Source organism: Trifolium pratense, linkage group LG5, assembly GCF_020283565.1.
Source record: "Trifolium pratense cultivar HEN17-A07 linkage group LG5, ARS_RC_1.1, whole genome shotgun sequence".
Taxonomy (NCBI): domain Eukaryota; kingdom Viridiplantae; phylum Streptophyta; class Magnoliopsida; order Fabales; family Fabaceae; genus Trifolium; species Trifolium pratense.
Window position 1 is genome coordinate 39,456,376 of NC_060063.1, and position 22,044 is coordinate 39,478,419.

The window sequence follows — 22,044 nt, forward strand, 5'->3', positions numbered from 1 at the left end:
TTAGTTGGTTCAGTGGTGATTGACGTTGAACTTGGTAGAGAGGATCGCGGTTCGATCCCGCAACTGCGATATCGGATGGGCCTGAAACCACTTAATGTCATAACTGACCCCCGAACCAGATTCAACTGGTGGTGAAAAAAAAATTATTGATTAGAAGTGGAAATAAGTATAAGTCATTTTAAACTCAAGAGAAATTCTAAAAAAGACAAAGAAATTGAAATTTCATGACCTTATTGATATGACCAGGAAAAAAATTGGATATACTAAAAATTTTCTTTAAAAATCCTAAGTTATACTAAGCTCACAACAAGTGAAAACAAGAGATCCCTACTATCTAGTCAAACAATTCATGGGGTTAACATAAAACAAGCACGAATTCCCCACATTTTTAGCCAACAACCATTGTCACAATGTGTGTTTAATTGAATCAACTATTTCTTCAACCTTTAGAATCTTTGGAGAAGATTAGATCATTACGTGTCTTCCAAATAGCCCACAAAGTTTTTTTTAACAGCAAAGAGAAATTTTATTCATAAAAATGGAACAAAGTACAAATAGTACGAAACCCAATAGATATGGAAGACGTACGAGGGGTACTCTTACCACTCAAAAAGAAAAACTATCTAGCGGAGAATAAAATTAAAAGGGTACGTAAACCACTCATAATACAAACACGGACTACCCTTTTTAAGTGATTCTTACAATCCAACTCCAAGAGAGACGTTTGATAGCATTAACAACTTCATCAACATGAGACTCTTTGGAAGAGAATATAATGTGATTACGCGCACTCCATATAACCCAAACGTCGCATGCCAAATCAAGAAAGACCAACTCTACGTTTTTTACCTCGAAGATGAGAAGTAAAAGATTGCGTTAGCACTCAAATCCACTTGTCAATAGCATACCAAATCGCCCTGCTAAAAGAACATTTACAAAAATATGAACTTTTGATTCCCTTTCGGACCGACACAATACACAATGTAAGGAGTCCAAATCTCTAATTATGTTCCTTTGAAACAAGTTCAATTTGGTAGGCAATCGATATAATAAAAGCTTCCAAAAGAAAACAACTTTTGAAGGGGCCATGCTTCCCCACAAAGATCACAAAATCCGACACTAATTTTGATTCAAAGAGAGCGGTGCTAAAATTTTTTCCGCTAAAATAATATATGCTTGTCTTACCGAAAATTCCCCATCATCTCCATTCTTCCATTTCCACCAAATAGCCCCCAAAGTTGAATGCCAAATCAAAAATAATCATTTGACCACTTTCTTAGTTCTTATGTACAAGCAACACAACTGGAGAAGAGCAAAACCTTTTCCCGACAAAACCATCGATGATAAGTCTGAAAAATGCACTATTTATTTAATAAAATTAGCTTAGTATTTTACTATTTCTTTGCATTTTTCATAGTATTACTACTATTATTTTTATGTATTTCAGGAATGTCTGGAACCTACCAAATAATTTACAAGTGGCGCACGCCATGTGTGTTTTGTTTCTTTTTCATAGGCACTTATTCATCAACATGTGGCGCACGCCACTTGCTATCACTACAAGAAATTTGACTTATAGCAACGGCAAATATCCGTAGGTAAAAGTCACAAAACCGTGGGTATAGGCCGAAAAACCTACCCCAACGGACGTTTTGTTCCGTAGACTTTAACTCGCTATACCCACGGAAATATACCATCACTATAGGCTATAGCTACGGTAATTTCAGCTGTTGGACAAAATCTCAAAGCTATACCCACGGCCATTGATAAATCTATTCAATTGTTTTAGCCACCACTTTTGCCGTTGGTATAGGCATGGCAACATTTTTTTTTGCTTCTTTTTTCTTCTACCGATCAATTTCTTTTTAATAATAAGATTTTGTCAATATTTCTTGCACACACTAGCTGTAATTATGAAACAAAATAAATGAAAACTTAAATTATATTATTATATTGAAAAAACTAACAAGTCTTACAAATATGTCAAGATAATGACAAAGTACATCAAAATACCAAAACAATACCTATTCAATTCTTCCAAAATTTAAACTGCGCCAAGTAACTTAGAGCAGAACAAACTCGTATAAACTTGAAAGCAATATTAAAGTCATTGCTTACTTCTAATATCCACCCCAAAATTACAAATCAATAAACTTCAACAAAACATACATGTGCATCACCTCCTAGCTACCAGTCAATAAGCTGCAGTCCAACTAAATAATAATAGCCACTAATCTGCATGCATCTCCCCGATAAGACCACATTACCAACTTTTGCACTTGATGGAGTAAAGCATATTTTCAACCTAAACTGAAACCAATTATAGTTAGCATTTCAACAAGAAGGTTAAAGCATATTTCCAAATTTGCATAAATCCAGACCCTAAAGCCAAAGATTTCCATTTAAATTGTAGCTAAATAAAGGACATATGAAATTGTTAATCATTTAGTTTAGAGAATTGGTACTCACCTACTGATAATAGGCTCATAAATCAGAACATACCAAATTGCTTCCTCATCAGAAACGTCCAAGATGTCTTGTATGTACAAGGTGCAAAGGAGTCAAAAGAACATATCAGTTTTTTCATTGAACATGAGAGATGTGATGTCCTTGAATCCTCTAATTTTAGGGTGTGTTTGTTTGAGAGTTACAAAAATTGTTCCCGGGAATCTAAGGTTGGAAACAATTAATCCTTTGTTTGGTAGATGTTAAAAAATAAATATGCCTAGGAACAAATTATACCCAGGAAATAGGAATGGCAATTTGACCCATACCCAGAGGGTACCCGCAAAAATTACCCACAATTGGTAGGGTAAAAACCCGTATTTTGGGTACGGGCACGGGTATGGGTAATTACCCGCAAAAATGAACGGGTATCGGTGCGGGTACGGGTACCTTAGTACCCACCCCGCCCCATACCCGCATAATATATATTTATTTATTTTATTTATATTAGTATATTATAATATATGTAAATCAATTTAAAACAATACAACTCTACTAAACTATTACATATTTTTAATAAAAATGTTTATTTATAACATAATATAAAAATAATGTGAATATTTAACATAAATATGGACTTTAACATAAGGTTAGTAATAATTTTGATTAGTCAATATTAAAATCTTTAATTTTTTTTAATTCTATTAAAATTATATGATATTTTATAATTGATCAATTTATTTTTAGTAAAAATGTGGGTAACGGGTACGGGTACCTAGGTACCCATAGGGCATGGGGACGGGGGAAAAAATTGTTACCCACGCGGGTATGGGGATGGGTACGGGTATTTTTTCAATCCGCGGGTATGGGGATGGGTACTATAGTACCCTACCCATACCCTACCCATTGCCATCCCTACCAGGAAATCAGTTTCACCCACGTTAGGCCCACGTTCTGCTCTCTATTATTCCCGTCCAGATGGGGTGGGAAAATTTTATTTCCAGGTAACTAAACCCATGATCTCCTATAAAAATCCAATTCTACCCTTATCTTTACCCGCTAAATATTCCCTCTAAAAACGTATTCATTGTTGTCAGGGCTGTGTCCATTGTTACCTCTTATTATTTCTTTATAAGTGGAATTTAATTTCACTACTCCTCTTCTCTTTTTCCCACTCTTGTTTTTTTTTTTTGTTTTCATGATTCTGGAACGCCGATAATAATGAATCAATCAACTATGCATAATATTGTTTATAGAATCACATAGTGATTTTGTTGATATGTAATATATTAGGTTACTACTTTTTTTCCTGACAATTGTTGCTTAATTTTGCAACATTTCTTTGACATCTAAATTTAACATAATTAGCAGGTTTTGGAAATCTAGGAAAAGGTAACGAGGGAATGATTTCCTACACTCAGTATGAGTATTTATGTAATTATCACATTTATTTGGAATTTTTTTTTTTAAAAAGTTCCCAGGAATTAACATTTTAACCAAACGCTTTTTTCTATATTTTACGGGAGTAAAATTTCCAACTTGACTTTCCTGGGAAAGTTAATCCCGGGAATAAATTTTGTATCCGGTAAACAAACGCCCCCTTACTACAATTGTAGGGGGGAAAATAACAATATACTCATAGCAAAGAACTTGTTTATAACAAAAGAACAAAAACAACAATATACCTACTATGAGATAACACATACAAGGATATCATGCAATTATCTCTCAACCTCATCAAGAACATATATGATGGCTGACATTAACATAATAATAAAAATACCTCTAAAAACTATTGTGCACGTCTGCCCCATTAAAATACCAAAAAAGTTAATCAATTTATACTCACCAGTTACAAGATCTAGACACTCGATTTTTTCCTCCAAACGCCTCACCAATCATGACACTTCCTCTCGTTAGAGGTTATAACACCTATACAGAAAAAGAAGATGAAGATACATCTATCATAGAAATTTGAATACTAACAAACAAAGCAAAGCATAAACCACACAAAAATAGCCGTAGCAGTACTAGGAAATAAGAAATATTAAAAATCTTGCTGAAAATATTTAGGCTTTTAAACCATAAGAAATAAATCACAAGAAACTCCATAACTTTGGCCAATGATATATAATTCAAGAAAAATGCAACCTATATGATATATCTTACAATCCACAAACCTGTCACAGCCAAATTGTGTCAGCACAGTTATGTTTGACCCTTCATGTCTGAAACACAGAGAAAAATAGCTAAGAAACCAAGCCTGCATTATTAACTTATGCAACAAATCTACACATAAAAATAGCTAAGAGGAAATTGAGTTCATACTCTGCATCTGCAGGAGGAACAGTGGCTACCAAAATTAAGCTTGAAAATTGCAATATTCTGACACAACTTTCTTGAGCTTCTATTTCTAGGACTTTTTAAGATGCAAAATAAGTTCATAAAGTGGAAAATCCTGACCAGGATGCTGCAAAAGCTTAACAATTATTTCACATAAAAAAATTCAAGAACATGTGAAGCTGAGAAAAGAAAACCCAAATTATACTTCAGAATTAAATAAAATCCATTGATAAATCCACACCGATCTATATACTATATAACCTAAACAACAATGAAGATAACAAAGGGATGACATCTGCAATTTTTTCTTGAAGTGATGTTGCAATATAATTCAAATGATATGAGACTTTAACAGTGAGCTTAGTATTTGCTTACCTTCAATTAAACTCATCTCTGCAACTGCAAACAAGTGCATCTTAATCAAATTGCCAACGATGCCTCAATAGAAGCTTGAACCCATAAGCCTCAAGTGCATGACACATAGTAGGACTTGGAAAAGGTAGAATTCTACATCAATGCTTCCAATCAGTTACTCAAATTAATCATGAGGCAATTCAAAGAGTAAAGATCAACTGGTTACAATTGAGAGGCACAGTGGTAAAATTAAAAAAGTTCTCATCTCTGAAAGGAAACTCATCCTCTCTTCTTCAAACATCATCTCACATCCCTCCTTTACTTGTCAACAACAATGAATGCAAAAGAGGATTGTTCCACTAACTATAATAGAAATTCCTGCCTTACATAAAAACCAGACCCAAGAGATGTGCTTATCTACAACTGCTCCTAAGACCTCAATCACAATTCTTAAGTATAAATCAGCAACTACATGCATAATGCTATGAAAAGTATCACAAATTCCCCAGTTTATAACATATCAAAACCCTAACATTGATTTAATAACACAAATCAATTATTTATAATTTCAATTGCATTATCAATCAATCAATTAAATATAATTAGATTCAGATGAAAAAAATCCAAATTATTAAGAAACCCTAACTATGGTGCTTCAAAAACAACAAAGGGATATATATATATATATATATATATATATATATATATATATATATATATATATATATATATATATATATATATATAGAGAGAGAGAGAGAGAGAGAGAGAGAGACGAGGGATAGACGAAGGAATGCATCGAAAGTGGGCGGCATGTTTATCTCTTCCACGCCGAATCGCACGCAGTATCTCAACGGAACAACGATTTTGCAGGAAGAAAATATCTTCTTCTCGGTCTATAAATACAAGACCCATGTGTTTTTTGTTTTTTTCACGCTTAACTTGGATTTTAAGAGCAAAATAGTGATAAATTGTGTTCCTGTTTTCCAGCATTCTTTTCATTCTGTGTTGCAATTTCTTTGCTAAACTTGGTTCCGGTAACGATTTTTCAATTCAGTTTATTCTATTGTCTATTTATTTAGTTAATGCAATTTTTTTGTTTTTCTTCAATTCAGTCACTGTTCGTCACTGTTTAATTAATTAATTTCAGTCACTGATATTGAATTTTATTTTCTTTTTTGAACCAAACAAACTTACTGCATTTCATTAATTATCAAAAGTTCAATACAGGAAGGAATAATCTCAAATCTATGGAAACTAGTCCAGGAATTGGCCGCCCTAGCTAAATTGTGAGCAACCGAATTCACTTGTCTCCTAATAAACTTAACTTCAAAGTTTACACATGATAACATAACAAGAATAATTTCATTAACGATTGAGAGAAACTCTGAATTGCCTCGCCGTTTGGTACGAATAGCATCAACCAACACTTGAGAGTCACTTTCAAACTGGACGCTTTCAAAACCTCTACTCTTAGCTTCATTCATAGCTTGCAATAGTGCTCATGCTTCACCCTCCTCCTATGTTGCCCGGGTGCGGGTACGGTACCGGTATCCGATACCGGTACCGGTACGGGGTACGTCATTTTTATAAAAACTAAGGTACGGGTACGTCCCTATAATTTTTTTAAAAAATATAATTATATATATCAAATAATATAGTTATATTGTTAAAACAAATAATTAAACATAAAAAATATCACAACACACTTTAAATGTAATTTAAATTGTTCGAAACCTCAAAATATGAAATTAAAACCAATTAGCTCAAAAAGAGTCAATTATTTCCCTCTTCATCATCACTAAAAAGAGTGACCTCTAGTTAGGTTCACCGCGAGAAAGACTAGCAATTTCAAGAATATCAACTATATATTAAATAAATCTCATTTATCTCTACGAATATCCCACATTTTTGTTGCACTTTCATTATAAGTATTAATATTTCTCTTTCTTGAGAGAAGACGAAGATTGGTATGAATAAAAACTAGATCTTCATCTCTCTTTGAATTTAGTCTATTCCTTTTCAACGAATGAGTGAATAATTCCGACGGCTACTTTGTTATTGTTTTTTAGCAATAATTGCTACTTTATATTATAAACAAATAAAAAACGTAAATCTTCCTATAAAAAAACTAATAATAAAAGAAAAAGGAGAAAAAAAATCGTGTTTTTTTGAATTGGTGTACCACGCGAGTACCACAGGTGTACCACGTGTGTACCCGTTGCAAAAAACAAAAAAAAAAAATTAGGTACGGCGTCGGTGCGTACCGGGGGAGTATCATACGCGTACCGGTACCCGGTACGTATCCGGTACCGGTACTCGGTCTAAAATGGAGTACCCATGCAACATAGCCCTCCTCTGTTGATAAAGTCATTTGCTGCCACTGCGTAATTCCAGCCATAAATTCACCAGAATTATTACGAAAACAAGCACCCATCGCGGTCCTACCTGCACCGACAAAAAATGCTGCATCTACATTGCACTTTAACCATCCTATACGAGGCTTTTCCCACCGAATGGTGCTGACAGGCGGATCATCCTGATCATCGTTACTTCGCAGCTTATGGACGGCAATCCACTCGTTCCACTGATCAAACGCAGCCCGGCCAATTTGGATTGGGCTTCTAAGATTATCGTTCCAAATTTTATCATTCCGGTTCTGCCTATACTCCATAACAGCATAGCCACTCTACCTATAGTAGCGTAATCCTCATTCCGACACACGACAAACACTCTATCTGCCGCACTACCTTGCTGACAAGCTGCGGAACCCAAGACAGATGACAGTCCAGCTGCTTGCCAACTGGATTGAGCAGAAGCGCAGGTGAAAAAAGCGTGTACATCATCTTCTACCTCATCTTCACATAATGGACAATGAACATCACAATCAACATGACGTTCTAGTAACCGACGCCTCGTTGGAATACATCCCCTACATAATCGCCAAAGAAGATGACGTGCTTTATGTGGAGCATGCGCTTTCCATATTTCTTTCCAATTACCTTTCACATGGTATTTATCATTACGGAAAATACACTTCATAGCAAGCTTGTACCCGGATTTGACAGAGTAACACCCATTTCGTTCCTCCTCCCAAACCATTTTATCCACATAAACTGACCCAATAAGAGGTGTCGCAATAATCCTCTCTGCCACCTGGACTGGGAATAACATGCGAATTTTAGACACGTTCCAAGCTTTATAATTATCTACCATCAGGTCCCTAACAAATAAGTTATACATTCCTACAGGTTGAGGCGAAGGAATCCAGCGTTCTTCATTCCCACGTAACCAAGGATCCGACATGACGTGTATCTTGTCACCCCCACCAATCCTCCACCTACACCCAAGTAACAGAACCTGTCTAGCTTTCCAAATACTACGCCATGCAAAACTAGGATTATAGCCCAGGGACGCCTCCAACAAAGTAGATCGTGGAAAATACCTTGCTTTAATAAGTCTAGCCACCAATGTATCTGGACTTTGTAAAATTTTCCATGCTTGTTTCGCTACCATAGCCATATTAAAGGCTTCAAAATTCCGAAAACCCAAACCCCCTTTATCTTTGGGGCAAGCAAGTCTTTCCCATGCTAGCCAATGAATACCTTTACTATTACCATTGCCACCTCCCCACCAAAAGGCATTTATCATTTTTTCAATATCATCGATAAAAGAAGAAGGGAGGATAAACATACTCATAACATATGCTGGGATGGCTTGAAGCACTGACTTTATCATAATCTCTTTTCCAGCTTTCGATAAGGCTCGTCCTCTCCATGAATTTATCCTCTTCCAAATACGATCTTTAATATAGGAAAAAATTGCCTTCTTACTTCTACCTACCATAGACGGTAGGCCGAGATAAATACCTGTGCCCAACACATGTCGCACACCAAGTATACCGGCTAAATCTGCTTGAGCCGCCTGTGACATATTGCGACTAATGAACACTTCAGACTTAGACAGGTTAATCTCCTGACCCGAGGCCTGTTCATAAGTTTGTAGAATACTTAAAAGTTGGGTCACCTCAGCAACATTAGCTCTGCAGAATAAGAAACAATCATCTGCAAACAAGAGATGAGACACTTCAGGGGCGCCTCGACAAATTCGCACACCATGAATGTCTCCTCTACTAACAGCTTGGTGTATTAGAGCGGTCAGTCCTTCCGCCACAAGAATAAATAAATAAGGGGACAATGGATCTCCCTGCCGTAAACCTCTTCCCGGAGTAATAGGACCAACTTTGTCAAAATTCATAAGCACTGAATAGTTAACATAACTCACACACATCATCATCCATTGTATCCATTTCTCTCCAAACCCCATTTTGACTAACATACCACGAAGGAAACTCCAATCCACCTTGTCATAAGCCTTACTAATATCAATTTTTAATGCTAACTCACCTCTATATCCTCTAGTCTTTCTCTTCATAGCATGTATAACTTCAATAGCAATAAGAGCATTATCAAGGATCGACCTACCCTCGACAAAAGCTGACTGCTCCTGGGAAACACATTTATCCAGACAAAGCTTCAACCTATTAGCAAGCACTTTAGAGACTATCTTGTAGAGGACATTACAGAGAGAAATAGGTCTCAAGTCTTTCATCGAAGTAGGATTATCACATTTAGGATGAGACAAATATTAGTTTCATTAATGCTAGAAGGGAAATACCCCCTATCTAACCAGGAAGATGCGGCTACAAAAATATCATCTCCGCAATGTTCCCAGAACCTTTGGTAGAAAGCTGGGTTGAAACCATCAGGACCTGGTGATTTATCCGGGTGCATCTGAAATAAAGCTTGTTGTAATTCAATTTTGGTCAGGGGTGCCATAAGTGAATGATTATCCTCCTCTGTCACCCTTTGCTGGATAAGATTAAGCACAGGTTCATGAATACCACTTCTATTTCTGAAGAGAGCATTAAAATAATTCTTAGCTACCCCGCACAAATCCTCTTGAGTATGAACTATGGTACCTGCGTCATCCATAAGATTGGTAATCTTTTTTTTCTTACTACGAGCTGAAGCGGACATATGGAAAAATCGAGTATTCAAGTCACCCTCTTGAAGCCAATGCATCTTGGCTCGCTGCTTCCAGTACCCCACCTCCTGAACCAGTAAAGTAGCATGCTTATTAGAGCATTCCTGAAACCTCCTACTCTCTACCTCCCCCTGATTATCCCTCAACGCCTCCATCTCACGGACACATTCTTCAATCTCCTGTTTAAACTTCACTCTTTTACCTTTGCCCCACCTTTGTAACTTGTTAGCACACCGAGCAACACGATCAACTATCGCAACATTGTCATTCGCACCCCAACCATCAATCACCGTCTCTTCCAAATCCGGTTCCTTCAACCATTTATTCTCAAACCGAAAGGAGCCATTGAAGCGGACTGTTATAGTAGGAGAGCATTGAAGTAAAATTGGACTGTGATCTGAATGTGAGGCCAAGAGGTTAGATAGTCTTACGTCAGGAAAGAGATGCAGCCAACTCGTACTAGTCATAGCTCTATCCAACCGCTCTTCAATAACATGAGGTGTACCTCGACTTTTGATCCAAGTAAATGGGTGTCCTGCAAGAGGAATATCGATTAAATTACAGTCAGCGATGGCTTGTCTGAATCCCATACACAACCAATTGGGATGTGGGTGAATGCCCTTTTTATCCTCCTGTGAAAGTAGATCATTAAAGTCACCAATTATACACCAGGGTACAGGGGACACATTAACTAACTCTCGCAAAAGATTCCATGCATGTCTCCGTCTACTACGCTCCGGATATCCATAATAACATGTTAACCTCCACTCCCCCTTCTGCTCATCCTCCACTAGCATATTAATAAAATTTCTCGAATAGTTTAAGACGCTACATTTACTATTATCCTTCCAGAACACCGCCAGACCTCCACTCTGCCCCTCCACATCAATAGCCAGACAAGAATCGTAACCTAACGTGACCCGAATAGGTTCAAGGTGTCTAGCATGAGATAATGTTTCAGACAAGAATAAAATATCCGGCTTATGTTCTCGGGCAAGCTTCCGCAAATTAGGAATTGCACTCGGGCCGCCCAAGCCCCGACAATTCCAACTAAGAATATTCATGAGTCCCGGCAGTCCTGGGAACTGCCAGGACCTGCCGATAAAAAATGCTGGTTAAGATGCTCATCTGTCGCTGCTGGAGTTATGCCTTCAGCACGTCTGCGCTTTTTCTCCATATGAGTCTCCATCTGCTCAGGGTGAACCACTTCAGTCAACAATGGGGTAATTTGTCTACTTTCTCTCAGATTGGATCTAGAGAGGGCTAAACGCGGTGTATCCACCGTCCTAGTAACACCCGGTTCATTGGGACCAACTGAATTTCGTCTGTTAGCTACCATTGACGGGGTAGATATTATGTCATTGTTGTCATGAAGCACCACAGAGTTAACCCCTGGTTCACTTTCCCTTTCTGTAGCATGTGCACTTGGGCGTTCTGAATGGGACTGGGAAGAATGCGAAGAATTCGGTGCACTTCCCCTTGACTGGCTTCCAGAAAACGTATCAGCCCTACCTCTCCCTTCCTCATGCAACCATCGCGAGTCCATACGACCACCAGGACGGCGAGCATCTGCTCTAATTTCGCTAGACCAACTTCGCCTCCCATCGTCCCTCTCCATGGCATATCTAACATCACACTTATCTTCTGAGTGGTCAAGGATACCACACACAAAGCAAAAGAGTCCGAGTTTTTCATATTTGAATTTTACAACACCTCCCTCACCACCATTCACAGCAATCTTCTTCTCGATTTTTAATGGTTTTCTAACATCTACCCGAACCTTCACCCTCATATAATGTCTCCAGAAGCTCGTATTATTATTTTTATCATACTCCAAAAATTCTCCAATATAGTTTGCCAACCCTTTCCCTACCTTCTCAATCATCATTCCTACTGGAACGTTATGAATTTGCACCCAAAAGTTGACATGAAATAGCGGAATATCATATAGTGAAACTCCCACCTTCAGCCTTTCAACAATCAGCGTGAAGTTGTCAAAAGTCCAAGGCCCACCCTTGATTACCGCTTCAATTGTTGGAGTAAGCCCTAAGAGCCAATCTATTTTCATAGTATTTGCTTTAGGAGTTTGAATATAAATATGGCATTTCTTTATTATATTTGTAAGGTTGCAAAATAATGAAGTCCCTAGAATAGAAAGTCCGTTTAATAATTAAGTGTGACTTAATCATGAGATAATATTAAACATAAGGACACTATTCTTAAAGTATCCGTAGTCGAGCTTTAAGGTAAAGGGGATAACCTTAAAGCATAAAGACTATTATGAAGATAGACTGATGATCACATCTCATGGATCATGGGATAAGGAGTTATCAAGTCTTGACGTAGGTATAAATATTAGGAGTAATATTTATACTGGATTGACCCGCTATGAGAGTACTACATGCAAAGTTATGCAAAGTGTCATAAGTTACTCTCATGGTGATAATGGTGTAAACCGCCCTTAGACCTGAAACCACTTTGTACCCTAGATGTGGAGTCAAGTACTTTGTTGCTGATCTAACGTTGTCCGTAACAGGATAACCATAAAGGCAGTTGATGGGTACTTCACAAAGCATGCTGAGGGACAGTAGTGACCTAGATGGAATTTGCCAATCCTGCATAACAGGATAAATGTCATGGGCCCAATATTGAACTGGACAAAGATGACACCAAGTATGTTTTGTGTTCAATATAGACATAAAGGGCAAAGGGGTAATTATACACACTGATATTATCACAAGAGGTTATGTTTAGATCACATGTTAATTTCTCGTAACTTGAGTAGCAGTGATGTGTTGCTAGATACCGCTCACTGTTTATTGTAATAAATAGTGATTTATTATAATTGTCAATGTTACGGAAACCTACAGGGTCACACACATAAGAACAATCTAGTGAGATTGGAACACCGTAAGGTACGGTGCACCTTGGAGAAATAAGGAAATATGATAAGGGTATTATGGTAATTAAAATGAGCATTACATCATATGGTATGATGTAGCAAGAAGGGGGTGCAAATATGTACTAGACATATTTACATGAGAATGGCGCCCACTATAGCCCATTTAGTTAAAAGGGCTTTAGTGTAATTTTGCCATGGCAAGTGGTTCTATAAATAGAACCCTTGTGGTAAGGAGAAATAGTTACACACTTTTGTTACTCATTCTCATGAGCCTTTGTTCTCTCCTCTCTTGAGAAACCCTAATCACCTTTCTAGAGTTTTTGTGAAAAACCCTAATCCTTATTTTGTGCCTCCTTTCTCCTAACCCTTCAAACCATTGGAGCTAGCACTCCATTGAAGGTTGTTGTTCGTGTGGACTGGCTAGAGGCGTTATACCTTTAACGCTTGTGATCAAATTCGTTGGTGACTTGGTGGTGACCTTGTTCGTGACGGTTCGAGGTTCTTGTTCGTGACCTTGTTCGTGATTCGAAGTGTTCGATAGCCGTTCGTGATTTAAAGGGAGTTTTCGAACCAAAAGGTAAAACTCTAAACACAATTCATGACCATTCGTAAGGATCACAAAAGGAAAATTTTAAAATTCCGCTGCTTTTATCGTATCAATTTTCCTTCAGTGGTATCAGAGCCACTTACGAAACCATGAATTGATGTTTGTTTAAATTCATGAATTCAGTTTTAATATGATTAAAACAGTTAATAAAAGATTAATATCGAGTAATTAAAATTTGACGGTTGTTTGTGTATAAATTGGATGATTAACATTGAAACGGCTCCGGAATCCGACACTTGTATGGTGGAGCATGCGATATGTTGATTGTCCTAAGGTTACACGAACAAGAACGGTCAATACTTACATGTGATGTAAGTTTTGTGTATGAATTGGGTAATTAACATTGAAACGGCTTCGGAATCCGACACTTGTATGGTGAAGCATGCGATATGTTAATTGTCCTAAGGTTACACAATCAAGAACGGCCATAAACTTATATATGATATAAGTAACCGTAATGCAAAATGGTGTATGTGATATACCGTTAGTAATTTCGTTAAAATTATTATGAAAGTTATTCAATTAAAGCGAGCCGTGTTCATTTGTTTCGGAATCCGACATTTGTATGGTGAAACAATGACATGTTGATCAATTGGATTGAATTTGGTCATAAGGAATTTTGACGGCATGAAAGGGTTGCACAAATGTTGTGTCATTAAAATTAGGATTTGCAAAACGTATCAAGTGTTGATGCGAAAAGTAGATGATAAATATATTTAATTTTGAAATCGTTTCAAAATTCTAGAAATATCTTTTAAAATTGTTTTAAAAGATAATATCATCAATTTTGGAAATATTTTATTCAAAAGGGTTTTGATTAAATAATTTTCCATATTTGACAAATATATTTAATTATGAAATCGTTTCAAATCTCTAGAAATATCTTTTAAAATTGTTTTAAAAGATAATATTACCAATTTTGGAAATATTTTATTCAAAAGGTTTTGATTAAATAATTTTCCATATTTGGAGAATTGTCAAAAGATTTAATTCTACTTTAAAATAATGTTATTTATTTTAGCAAATTTTGATTCGAAATATTTAATTGTGAATTAAATATTTGAATCAAACTTACCTGATTTGATCAATCGCCGGATTTAATTAATTATGAGACTTTAATAATAATAAAGTTTGTTTGTTATTATTATATTTGATGATCGGTTATGGCCTTAGTTTATTTATTTTATTGCATTTGGTTTTTAAATACGGCCTGCGTGTCGTGCCTTATCTCTATTCTCTATATTCTCTTCTCATCCACTCCCTCGTATGTAAAACGAGTATTCTTTTATATTATTATGTAATATTATGAAGAAGAAGAACAATGGAGGTCAACCTTGGAGATCATGCTTGGAGAAGTATAGATCGTTTTAGGTTAGATTAGGTTCTCTCATTGGCTTGGGAGAACAAATGCGCTATGGGCCATAACTGTTTCATTTTATTATATTATGTATGTTGATGCATGTTATGAATGGAGTGACGTCATTGTATGTAAGCCGTGGTAAGGTGAGATCAAATTAATTATAAAAGCCCTCAAAGGAATTAATATTAAGTTTTATTGCTTTCCAACGAATAGCGCCCTTCAAGATCAATATCGATCAATGTAGGTTTTGCCAACGCGAAGTGCATTGTCAATATTGATAAGTTGCGGTGAGGTAATTTATTTATCCGATCGCTATTTAATGGGTCTAACTTAACTAAAGAAAATATAATAAGATTATATGACTTTAGAAGCAAGTATTGGGTCATTCCATGTGATGGATTAGAATAAGTGTTATTCACCCAATAGAGAGGATATGAGAGTTGTATGAGATACAATTGGAAAGGAGTTTCCTACCTAAATAACTAAGTTTTGTGTAATCAGCCCAACGCTGACTTAAAACGAAGTGAAATATGGATCTCATTCTCACTAGAAAATCTTCCAACGGGATTTTCCGAATCAAATGTCGAGGGTCATTTGTTTTGAGTAAAATAGTGAGAGAGCGTATTTAATTAAAGACCAAATTAAATATGATTTAGTCATAATATCTTACATATCTTTGTAATTAGAATTTCGAAATACAATACATATTAAGTTGTCCTTATGAAGGACAAGATTTTCAGAAAGGAGTTTCTGTATTGGTACAAATTGAGAATTGTTCTCAAATGCGAGAAAACTATAAGTCTTGAACTATAAACTGTGAACAACCTACCATAACTAGATTGGAAAAGGGATACTTGTTAGAAGCATCAAGTTGACGTCTAGATATAGAATATATAATAAATGATGTGATCATTTAATCTCAAGTAAGATCCTTTTGAAAGAACTTTAGAGTATGATAAATTTCTCAATGGATCAAAAAGTTGGTCATAGGATCAATCTAACAAATTATAATGGAATAGATATAGACAAAATTGTTTTGAATATCTACCGGAATTTGTTGAGTTGAATGAGAATTAATTTGCACTATCAAAGATTTGAGATATAATATAAATAAGATTTATATTCCTCTTATTTGAATAGTACAAAATGGTTGTCAAAGTAGAACGGCTATGGTTAGACCATTAAATAAAAATGACGTAAATAGTTCTTGGAAGAGTCAAACCAAAAGTATGAAGTGAGACTTCAATAATGCACATATTGTTATAGAAAGTCAAAATTTCTATTTCTACATCAAAAGTATATGATACAAGATGTTGAATCTCAATTTTTCGAAAATAGAGATGCTTAAAGAATTAGAACATTGGCTATAATTTTAAGTCAACCCATATCTAGAATGAAAATTGTTTCATTGATAATGAGAGCTTATGCAATGACTTAAAATCGAGTTTGAAATGGAACACAATAATTGTTATTGAATTCCATCTAGTAATAGAAGTAGCAATTGTATATCTTGTATTGACAATATATGAATTGTAGCCTTAAATGATAAGACAAGTAATGGTCCTATCATTTAAGCAAAGTTTTCTATACTATTACTCCAAGTCAAGTAATGGACTAGGGTTCCATGGTCTTGATAGGGTTATCTATAACAATCGTGATAAGAGCCAAATATGATTTGGACCTTAAATATATCAAGAGCATTGTTGTTTAGTACAAATATTCGATGTGTCAATAAAATAACGCATGACCTATTTGAACAATATACATGAGATGTATGTCGACCACTAAACATATTTTGTATATTGAGTTTATTTTACTTCATTAACATTGATGATTAAAATCATTAGATGTTGGTAGGTGTATGACACCAATTAGAAATCTTTGAATTTGTCAAAGAAATTCAACAATGAAGAAAATAGAACTCGACAAAAGTATTTAAGTTATATGAATGAGTCATATCAGTAAATACTTAATTAAAAGACTATAATAACTATTTTATCACATCATGTTTGACATGATTTAAGGATAGTTTAATTATATATTGACTCTTTCTATAAATCTCTTTACTTATAATTAATCTTCACCCACAATTAGTTCCCTTTTAAAATGATCATAAAGACACCATATGCGATATGGAGGTAAGAGTACCAAGTTTGTCTTTATGAGAATTTTGGATTAAAATTTATTAGATAAATCTAATTCCAAATGAATGAATGAATGAATAAGTGGAAATATCCTAAAGAAAGGGATATTGGTCCTATATCACTCTTAAGGACAAAAGGTTGTTTTGTTGCTAGGTTTGAAACATTCCTCTAGTGGGAGTGTGTCTCTAAAAGAGACAGTGGGAGTGATATAGAACTTGAATAAATTCAAGTACCACAAAACATATTTATTTAAAAGGGAATGCAAACCGGTTCCTCAAGGTTGTTGAAGAACCATTGTTTTAAAGTTGCACAAATCCAAGATAAGTCTAACATATCACATATGGCTACAAGGTATGGTTTTATCATGACTCAGCAATGTGATATGATTCTCATGGAAGATGAGTCTTTGACTTTCTAAAAGGTCGTAAGACGATCTAGATTATGAGAAGTGGCTAAATGCCATGAAATCTCATACAGAATCCATATACACTAACCTTATGTAGATAATGGTTATGTCTTCAAGATGAGTAAGACTCATACGATGAAAGTGACTATTCTTTTTGAACACTGATATGGATGGTATTAAGAATACCTTATAATATTTGATTGCTTCTGCTAAATGTTGTACTACATGTTTTGGTAGATGGATAACAAAGTTGCATTCCTTAATTGGAATGACCTCATATATATGCGTTGGACATATACGTAAGGGTTTTGTTGATCCAAATGATGCTAGAAAGGTATATAACTTGTAGCTATCTAATTTTGATTAGATAGAGTTCTCAGAAAATTAAATTATTGTTTGTTCCTTTTATGAAGTTTTATGAAAACAAATTAACAAGGACAAACCTATCTAACTTTGATTAGATCGAATAAATTTGAATATTTGTTCCTTTTGAAAGTTTTGTGGAAAACAAATGAAGGACAAATATAAATCTTGTGCATACAAAGTTTTAGTGGGAGTGATAATATCTGATATCATATTAATCATCAAGACATTTTTCTTATACATGTGAGACATGACTAAGAAAATAACTCTTGATGAAACACTTAGGCAAGAATTCCTAAAGAGTTAGGAATAACCTATGTACCAAAATTGAAATTAGTGTTTGACACTAACTTACCTTCAAGAATATCCCTAAGGACCTTAAAGGAACTAAGGCCTATTTCTTGAAATAGATAGGTATGGGAAGGATCATTATAAGGAAGTTATAATGAAGGAAGTTTCCATACCAATGTATTGTATATCATGGCTGAATACAAGCATTGAAAGCTATAAGATAAGCTTCGTAATATGTTTGTTTCAGTTAAATAAGTTGAGTATTTAAGATTGGATCGTTTGGCTCATGATTGAGCTAAAGATATGTTTCCGGTGTTACAAGTCACATTAATCACATTAGTGATGGTAATAGTTTAATCTTGCAAGAACACTTGAAAATAGATCTCACCGACGATTCATGAATATACTTAGACACTTATATATTTCGATAGAGATCGAAATAGAACGTTGGAAGATACGTAAGATACCAACATAGGAAATAGTTCCTTATCCACTAACAAAGCCTCTTGCGCAGTTGAAGCGTGATGGGCATACTAAGTCTATAGGTATTAAGAGAAACCTAGATTGGCTTTAGTGCTAGTGGGAGATTGTTGGAGTAAGCCCTAAGAGCCAATCTATTTTCATAGTATTTGCTTTAGGAGTTTGAATATAAATATGGCATTTCTTTATTATATTTGTAAGGTTGCAAAATAATGAAGTCCCTAGAATAGAAAGTCCGTTTAATAATTAAGTGTGACTTAATCATGAGATAATATTAAACATAAGGACACTATTCTTAAAGTATCCGTAGTCGAGCTTTAAGGTAAAGGGGATAACCTTAAAGCATAAAGACTATTATGAAGATAGACTGATGATCACATCTCATGGATCATGGGATAAGGAGTTATCAAGTCTTGACGTAGGTATAAATATTAGGAGTAATATTTATACTGGATTGACCCGCTATGAGAGTACTACATGCAAAGTTATGCAAAGTGTCATAAGTTACTCTCATGGTGATAATGGTGTAAACCGCCCTTAGACCTGAAACCACTTTGTACCCTAGATGTGGAGTCAAGTACTTTGTTGCTGATCTAACGTTGTCCGTAACAGGATAACCATAAAGGCAGTTGATGGGTACTTCACAAAGCATGCTGAGGGACAGTAGTGACCTAGATGGAATTTGCCAATCCTGCATAACAGGATAAATGTCATGGGCCCAATATTGAACTGGACAAAGATGACACCAAGTATGTTTTGTGTTCAATATAGACATAAAGGGCAAAGGGGTAATTATACACACTGATATTATCACAAGAGGTTATGTTTAGATCACATGTTAATTTCTCGTAACTTGAGTAGCAGTGATGTGTTGCTAGATACCGCTCACTGTTTATTGTAATAAATAGTGATTTATTATAATTGTCAATGTTACGGAAACCTACAGGGTCACACACATAAGAACAATCTAGTGAGATTGGAACACCGTAAGGTACGGTGCACCTTGGAGAAATAAGGAAATATGATAAGGGTATTATGGTAATTAAAATGAGCATTACATCATATGGTATGATGTAGCAAGAAGGGGGTGCAAATATGTACTAGACATATTTACATGAGAATGGCGCCCACTATAGCCCATTTAGTTAAAAGGGCTTTAGTGTAATTTTGCCATGGCAAGTGGTTCTATAAATAGAACCCTTGTGGTAAGGAGAAATAGTTACACACTTTTGTTACTCATTCTCATGAGCCTTTGTTCTCTCCTCTCTTGAGAAACCCTAATCACCTTTCTAGAGTTTTTGTGAAAAACCCTAATCCTTATTTTGTGCCTCCTTTCTCCTAACCCTTCAAACCATTGGAGCTAGCACTCCATTGAAGGTTGTTGTTCGTGTGGACTGGCTAGAGGCGTTATACCTTTAACGCTTGTGATCAAATTCGTTGGTGACTTGGTGGTGACCTTGTTCGTGACGGTTCGAGGTTCTTGTTCGTGACCTTGTTCGTGATTCGAAGTGTTCGATAGCCGTTCGTGATTTAAAGGGAGTTTTCGAACCAAAAGGTAAAACTCTAAACACAATTCATGACCATTCGTAAGGATCACAAAAGGAAAATTTTAAAATTCCGCTGCTTTTATCGTATCAATTTTCCTTCATCAATATCCAATGGATGAAAGAATTTGAACAAATACAGACCATGTGAAGATTGCTTTACTGACATACCCTTCACCGGCCTCCATTTTATTTGAACAAAGAATTTGAATTTTATTTTCTGTTTTATGTTTTTGTTTGGTCTATTTTGTCACTATTTTAGAGCATTCACAATGGAGCACTCCATTTTTGAGTACTTAAATGGTCCCACATGGACATATCATCAATTTATTATTTTTTTAATGATAGTACCTAATAGGTACTCAACCCCTCCAATGGAGCATTTCTTAAAAAGTTCTAAAATGGGTCTCATCAATAACTTCACATCATTACAATATATTTAATTATCTATTTTATAATATAAATTGATTGAATTAATGATAAAATTACAAAATTATTATGGACTATTTTTTTTTATAATTCGAAAAAATAATTAAAATTCAAAATTTAATTTAAAATAATATTGCCAAATTTTAAGAATTACATAATTAAAAAATAATTTCAAATAATTAATAAAATGGTAATTTTGAGAGGAGTAGAATCCTTCAATTTGGTTTTGATTTATATGATAGGAGTATTTATTTTTTTTTCCAACGGTAAAAAGAAACAAACAATGACTACCAACGTCTATATATGGTTGACATTAAATTTTTATGCGAATTTAAAAATTGTGATTTTTTTATTTTTGAATATATTAAATAAAGTGGGTCCCATAAAAAGAAGAGAGAGTTCTTATATTAGAAGTGGTACCTATTAGGTACAAAAATGTGTTGGGCTCCAATGGTAGTACCTAATAAGTACCATGAGTGCCTAATAGGTAATACACCATTGGAGATGGTCTTAGCTACTTCTAGTTCTCTATGTTTAACGTAGGTGTTAATTATTATTTAAATATCATGCATTTATATGCAACTATGTCTAACTAATTTATTAAAACTGAGATGTGAATTTAAAAGCTAATTTGGATTCGGTAGTTAATTTGTATACTCAATTTTTAAACTAGTTTTCTGTATCAGTTTTTAATAAGAGTGAAAATTAACTAAGCTATAAATTAATAGCGCGACAGTGTGAATTTATACCGGATAGTAAAAACTGAACATTAATTTTAAACACCGCAACAACTCTTTAAAGTTAATTAAATTATATTAATTTTCAAAAAGTATTTTATAAACAACGAGTGAGCTACATCAAAGTATAGTACAACTCAACAGCTCGACAGTGTGAGACTTGTGTTTTTAAATCAATATAATTTTGTGAAAACTGAATCTTTTATTAATACGAATTAAGTATTGAATCCATTGAAGCAATTAAAATTCACATCCCGATTATTAAGTCATATTATCTTAAATACAGTATAATTAATTATTTAAAGAGTTTAATTGTTATGCACCGTCAGTGTAAGGATTCTTTACGCATGCATTCAATGATGTCTTGCCACATCATTTAATGAACATGACACATCATGTGTTTTTAAATACCATACATGATGTGTTGATATATAATTAGACGTGTGTAAAATAATTTTACACTGACGGTGCATATAAATTAAATTCTTATTTAAAACCTCTTTTTAATTAATATCTAGCCTTAACCTTACAACATATTAAAAACATAAGCGAAACATTGAAAAAATAGTCTCTGTAGGATCGATAATCTTTTA

General features: G+C 34.8%; 1 long non-coding RNA gene across 3 annotated transcripts; it reads right to left on the reverse strand.

Annotated features, from left to right (window-relative positions):
- Positions 1-1,905: 1,905 nt before the first annotated feature.
- LOC123887489 lies at positions 1,906-6,168 on the reverse strand. Of its 3 annotated transcripts, none has more exons than XR_006801521.1 (6): positions 5,919-6,168; positions 4,774-5,295; positions 4,626-4,673; positions 4,295-4,377; positions 2,470-2,536; positions 1,906-2,310 (listed from the first exon to the last, which is right to left on the reverse strand). It is a non-coding gene; the product is annotated as an uncharacterized LOC123887489 (long non-coding RNA). The 3 variants fall into 3 exon arrangements; XR_006801520.1 differs by lacking the exon at positions 5,919-6,168 and having other exon boundaries at positions 1,907-2,310; positions 4,774-4,915; positions 5,164-5,825; XR_006801519.1 differs by lacking the exon at positions 5,919-6,168 and having other exon boundaries at positions 1,908-2,310; positions 4,774-5,825.
- Between the last annotated feature and the right edge of the window lie 15,876 nt (positions 6,169-22,044).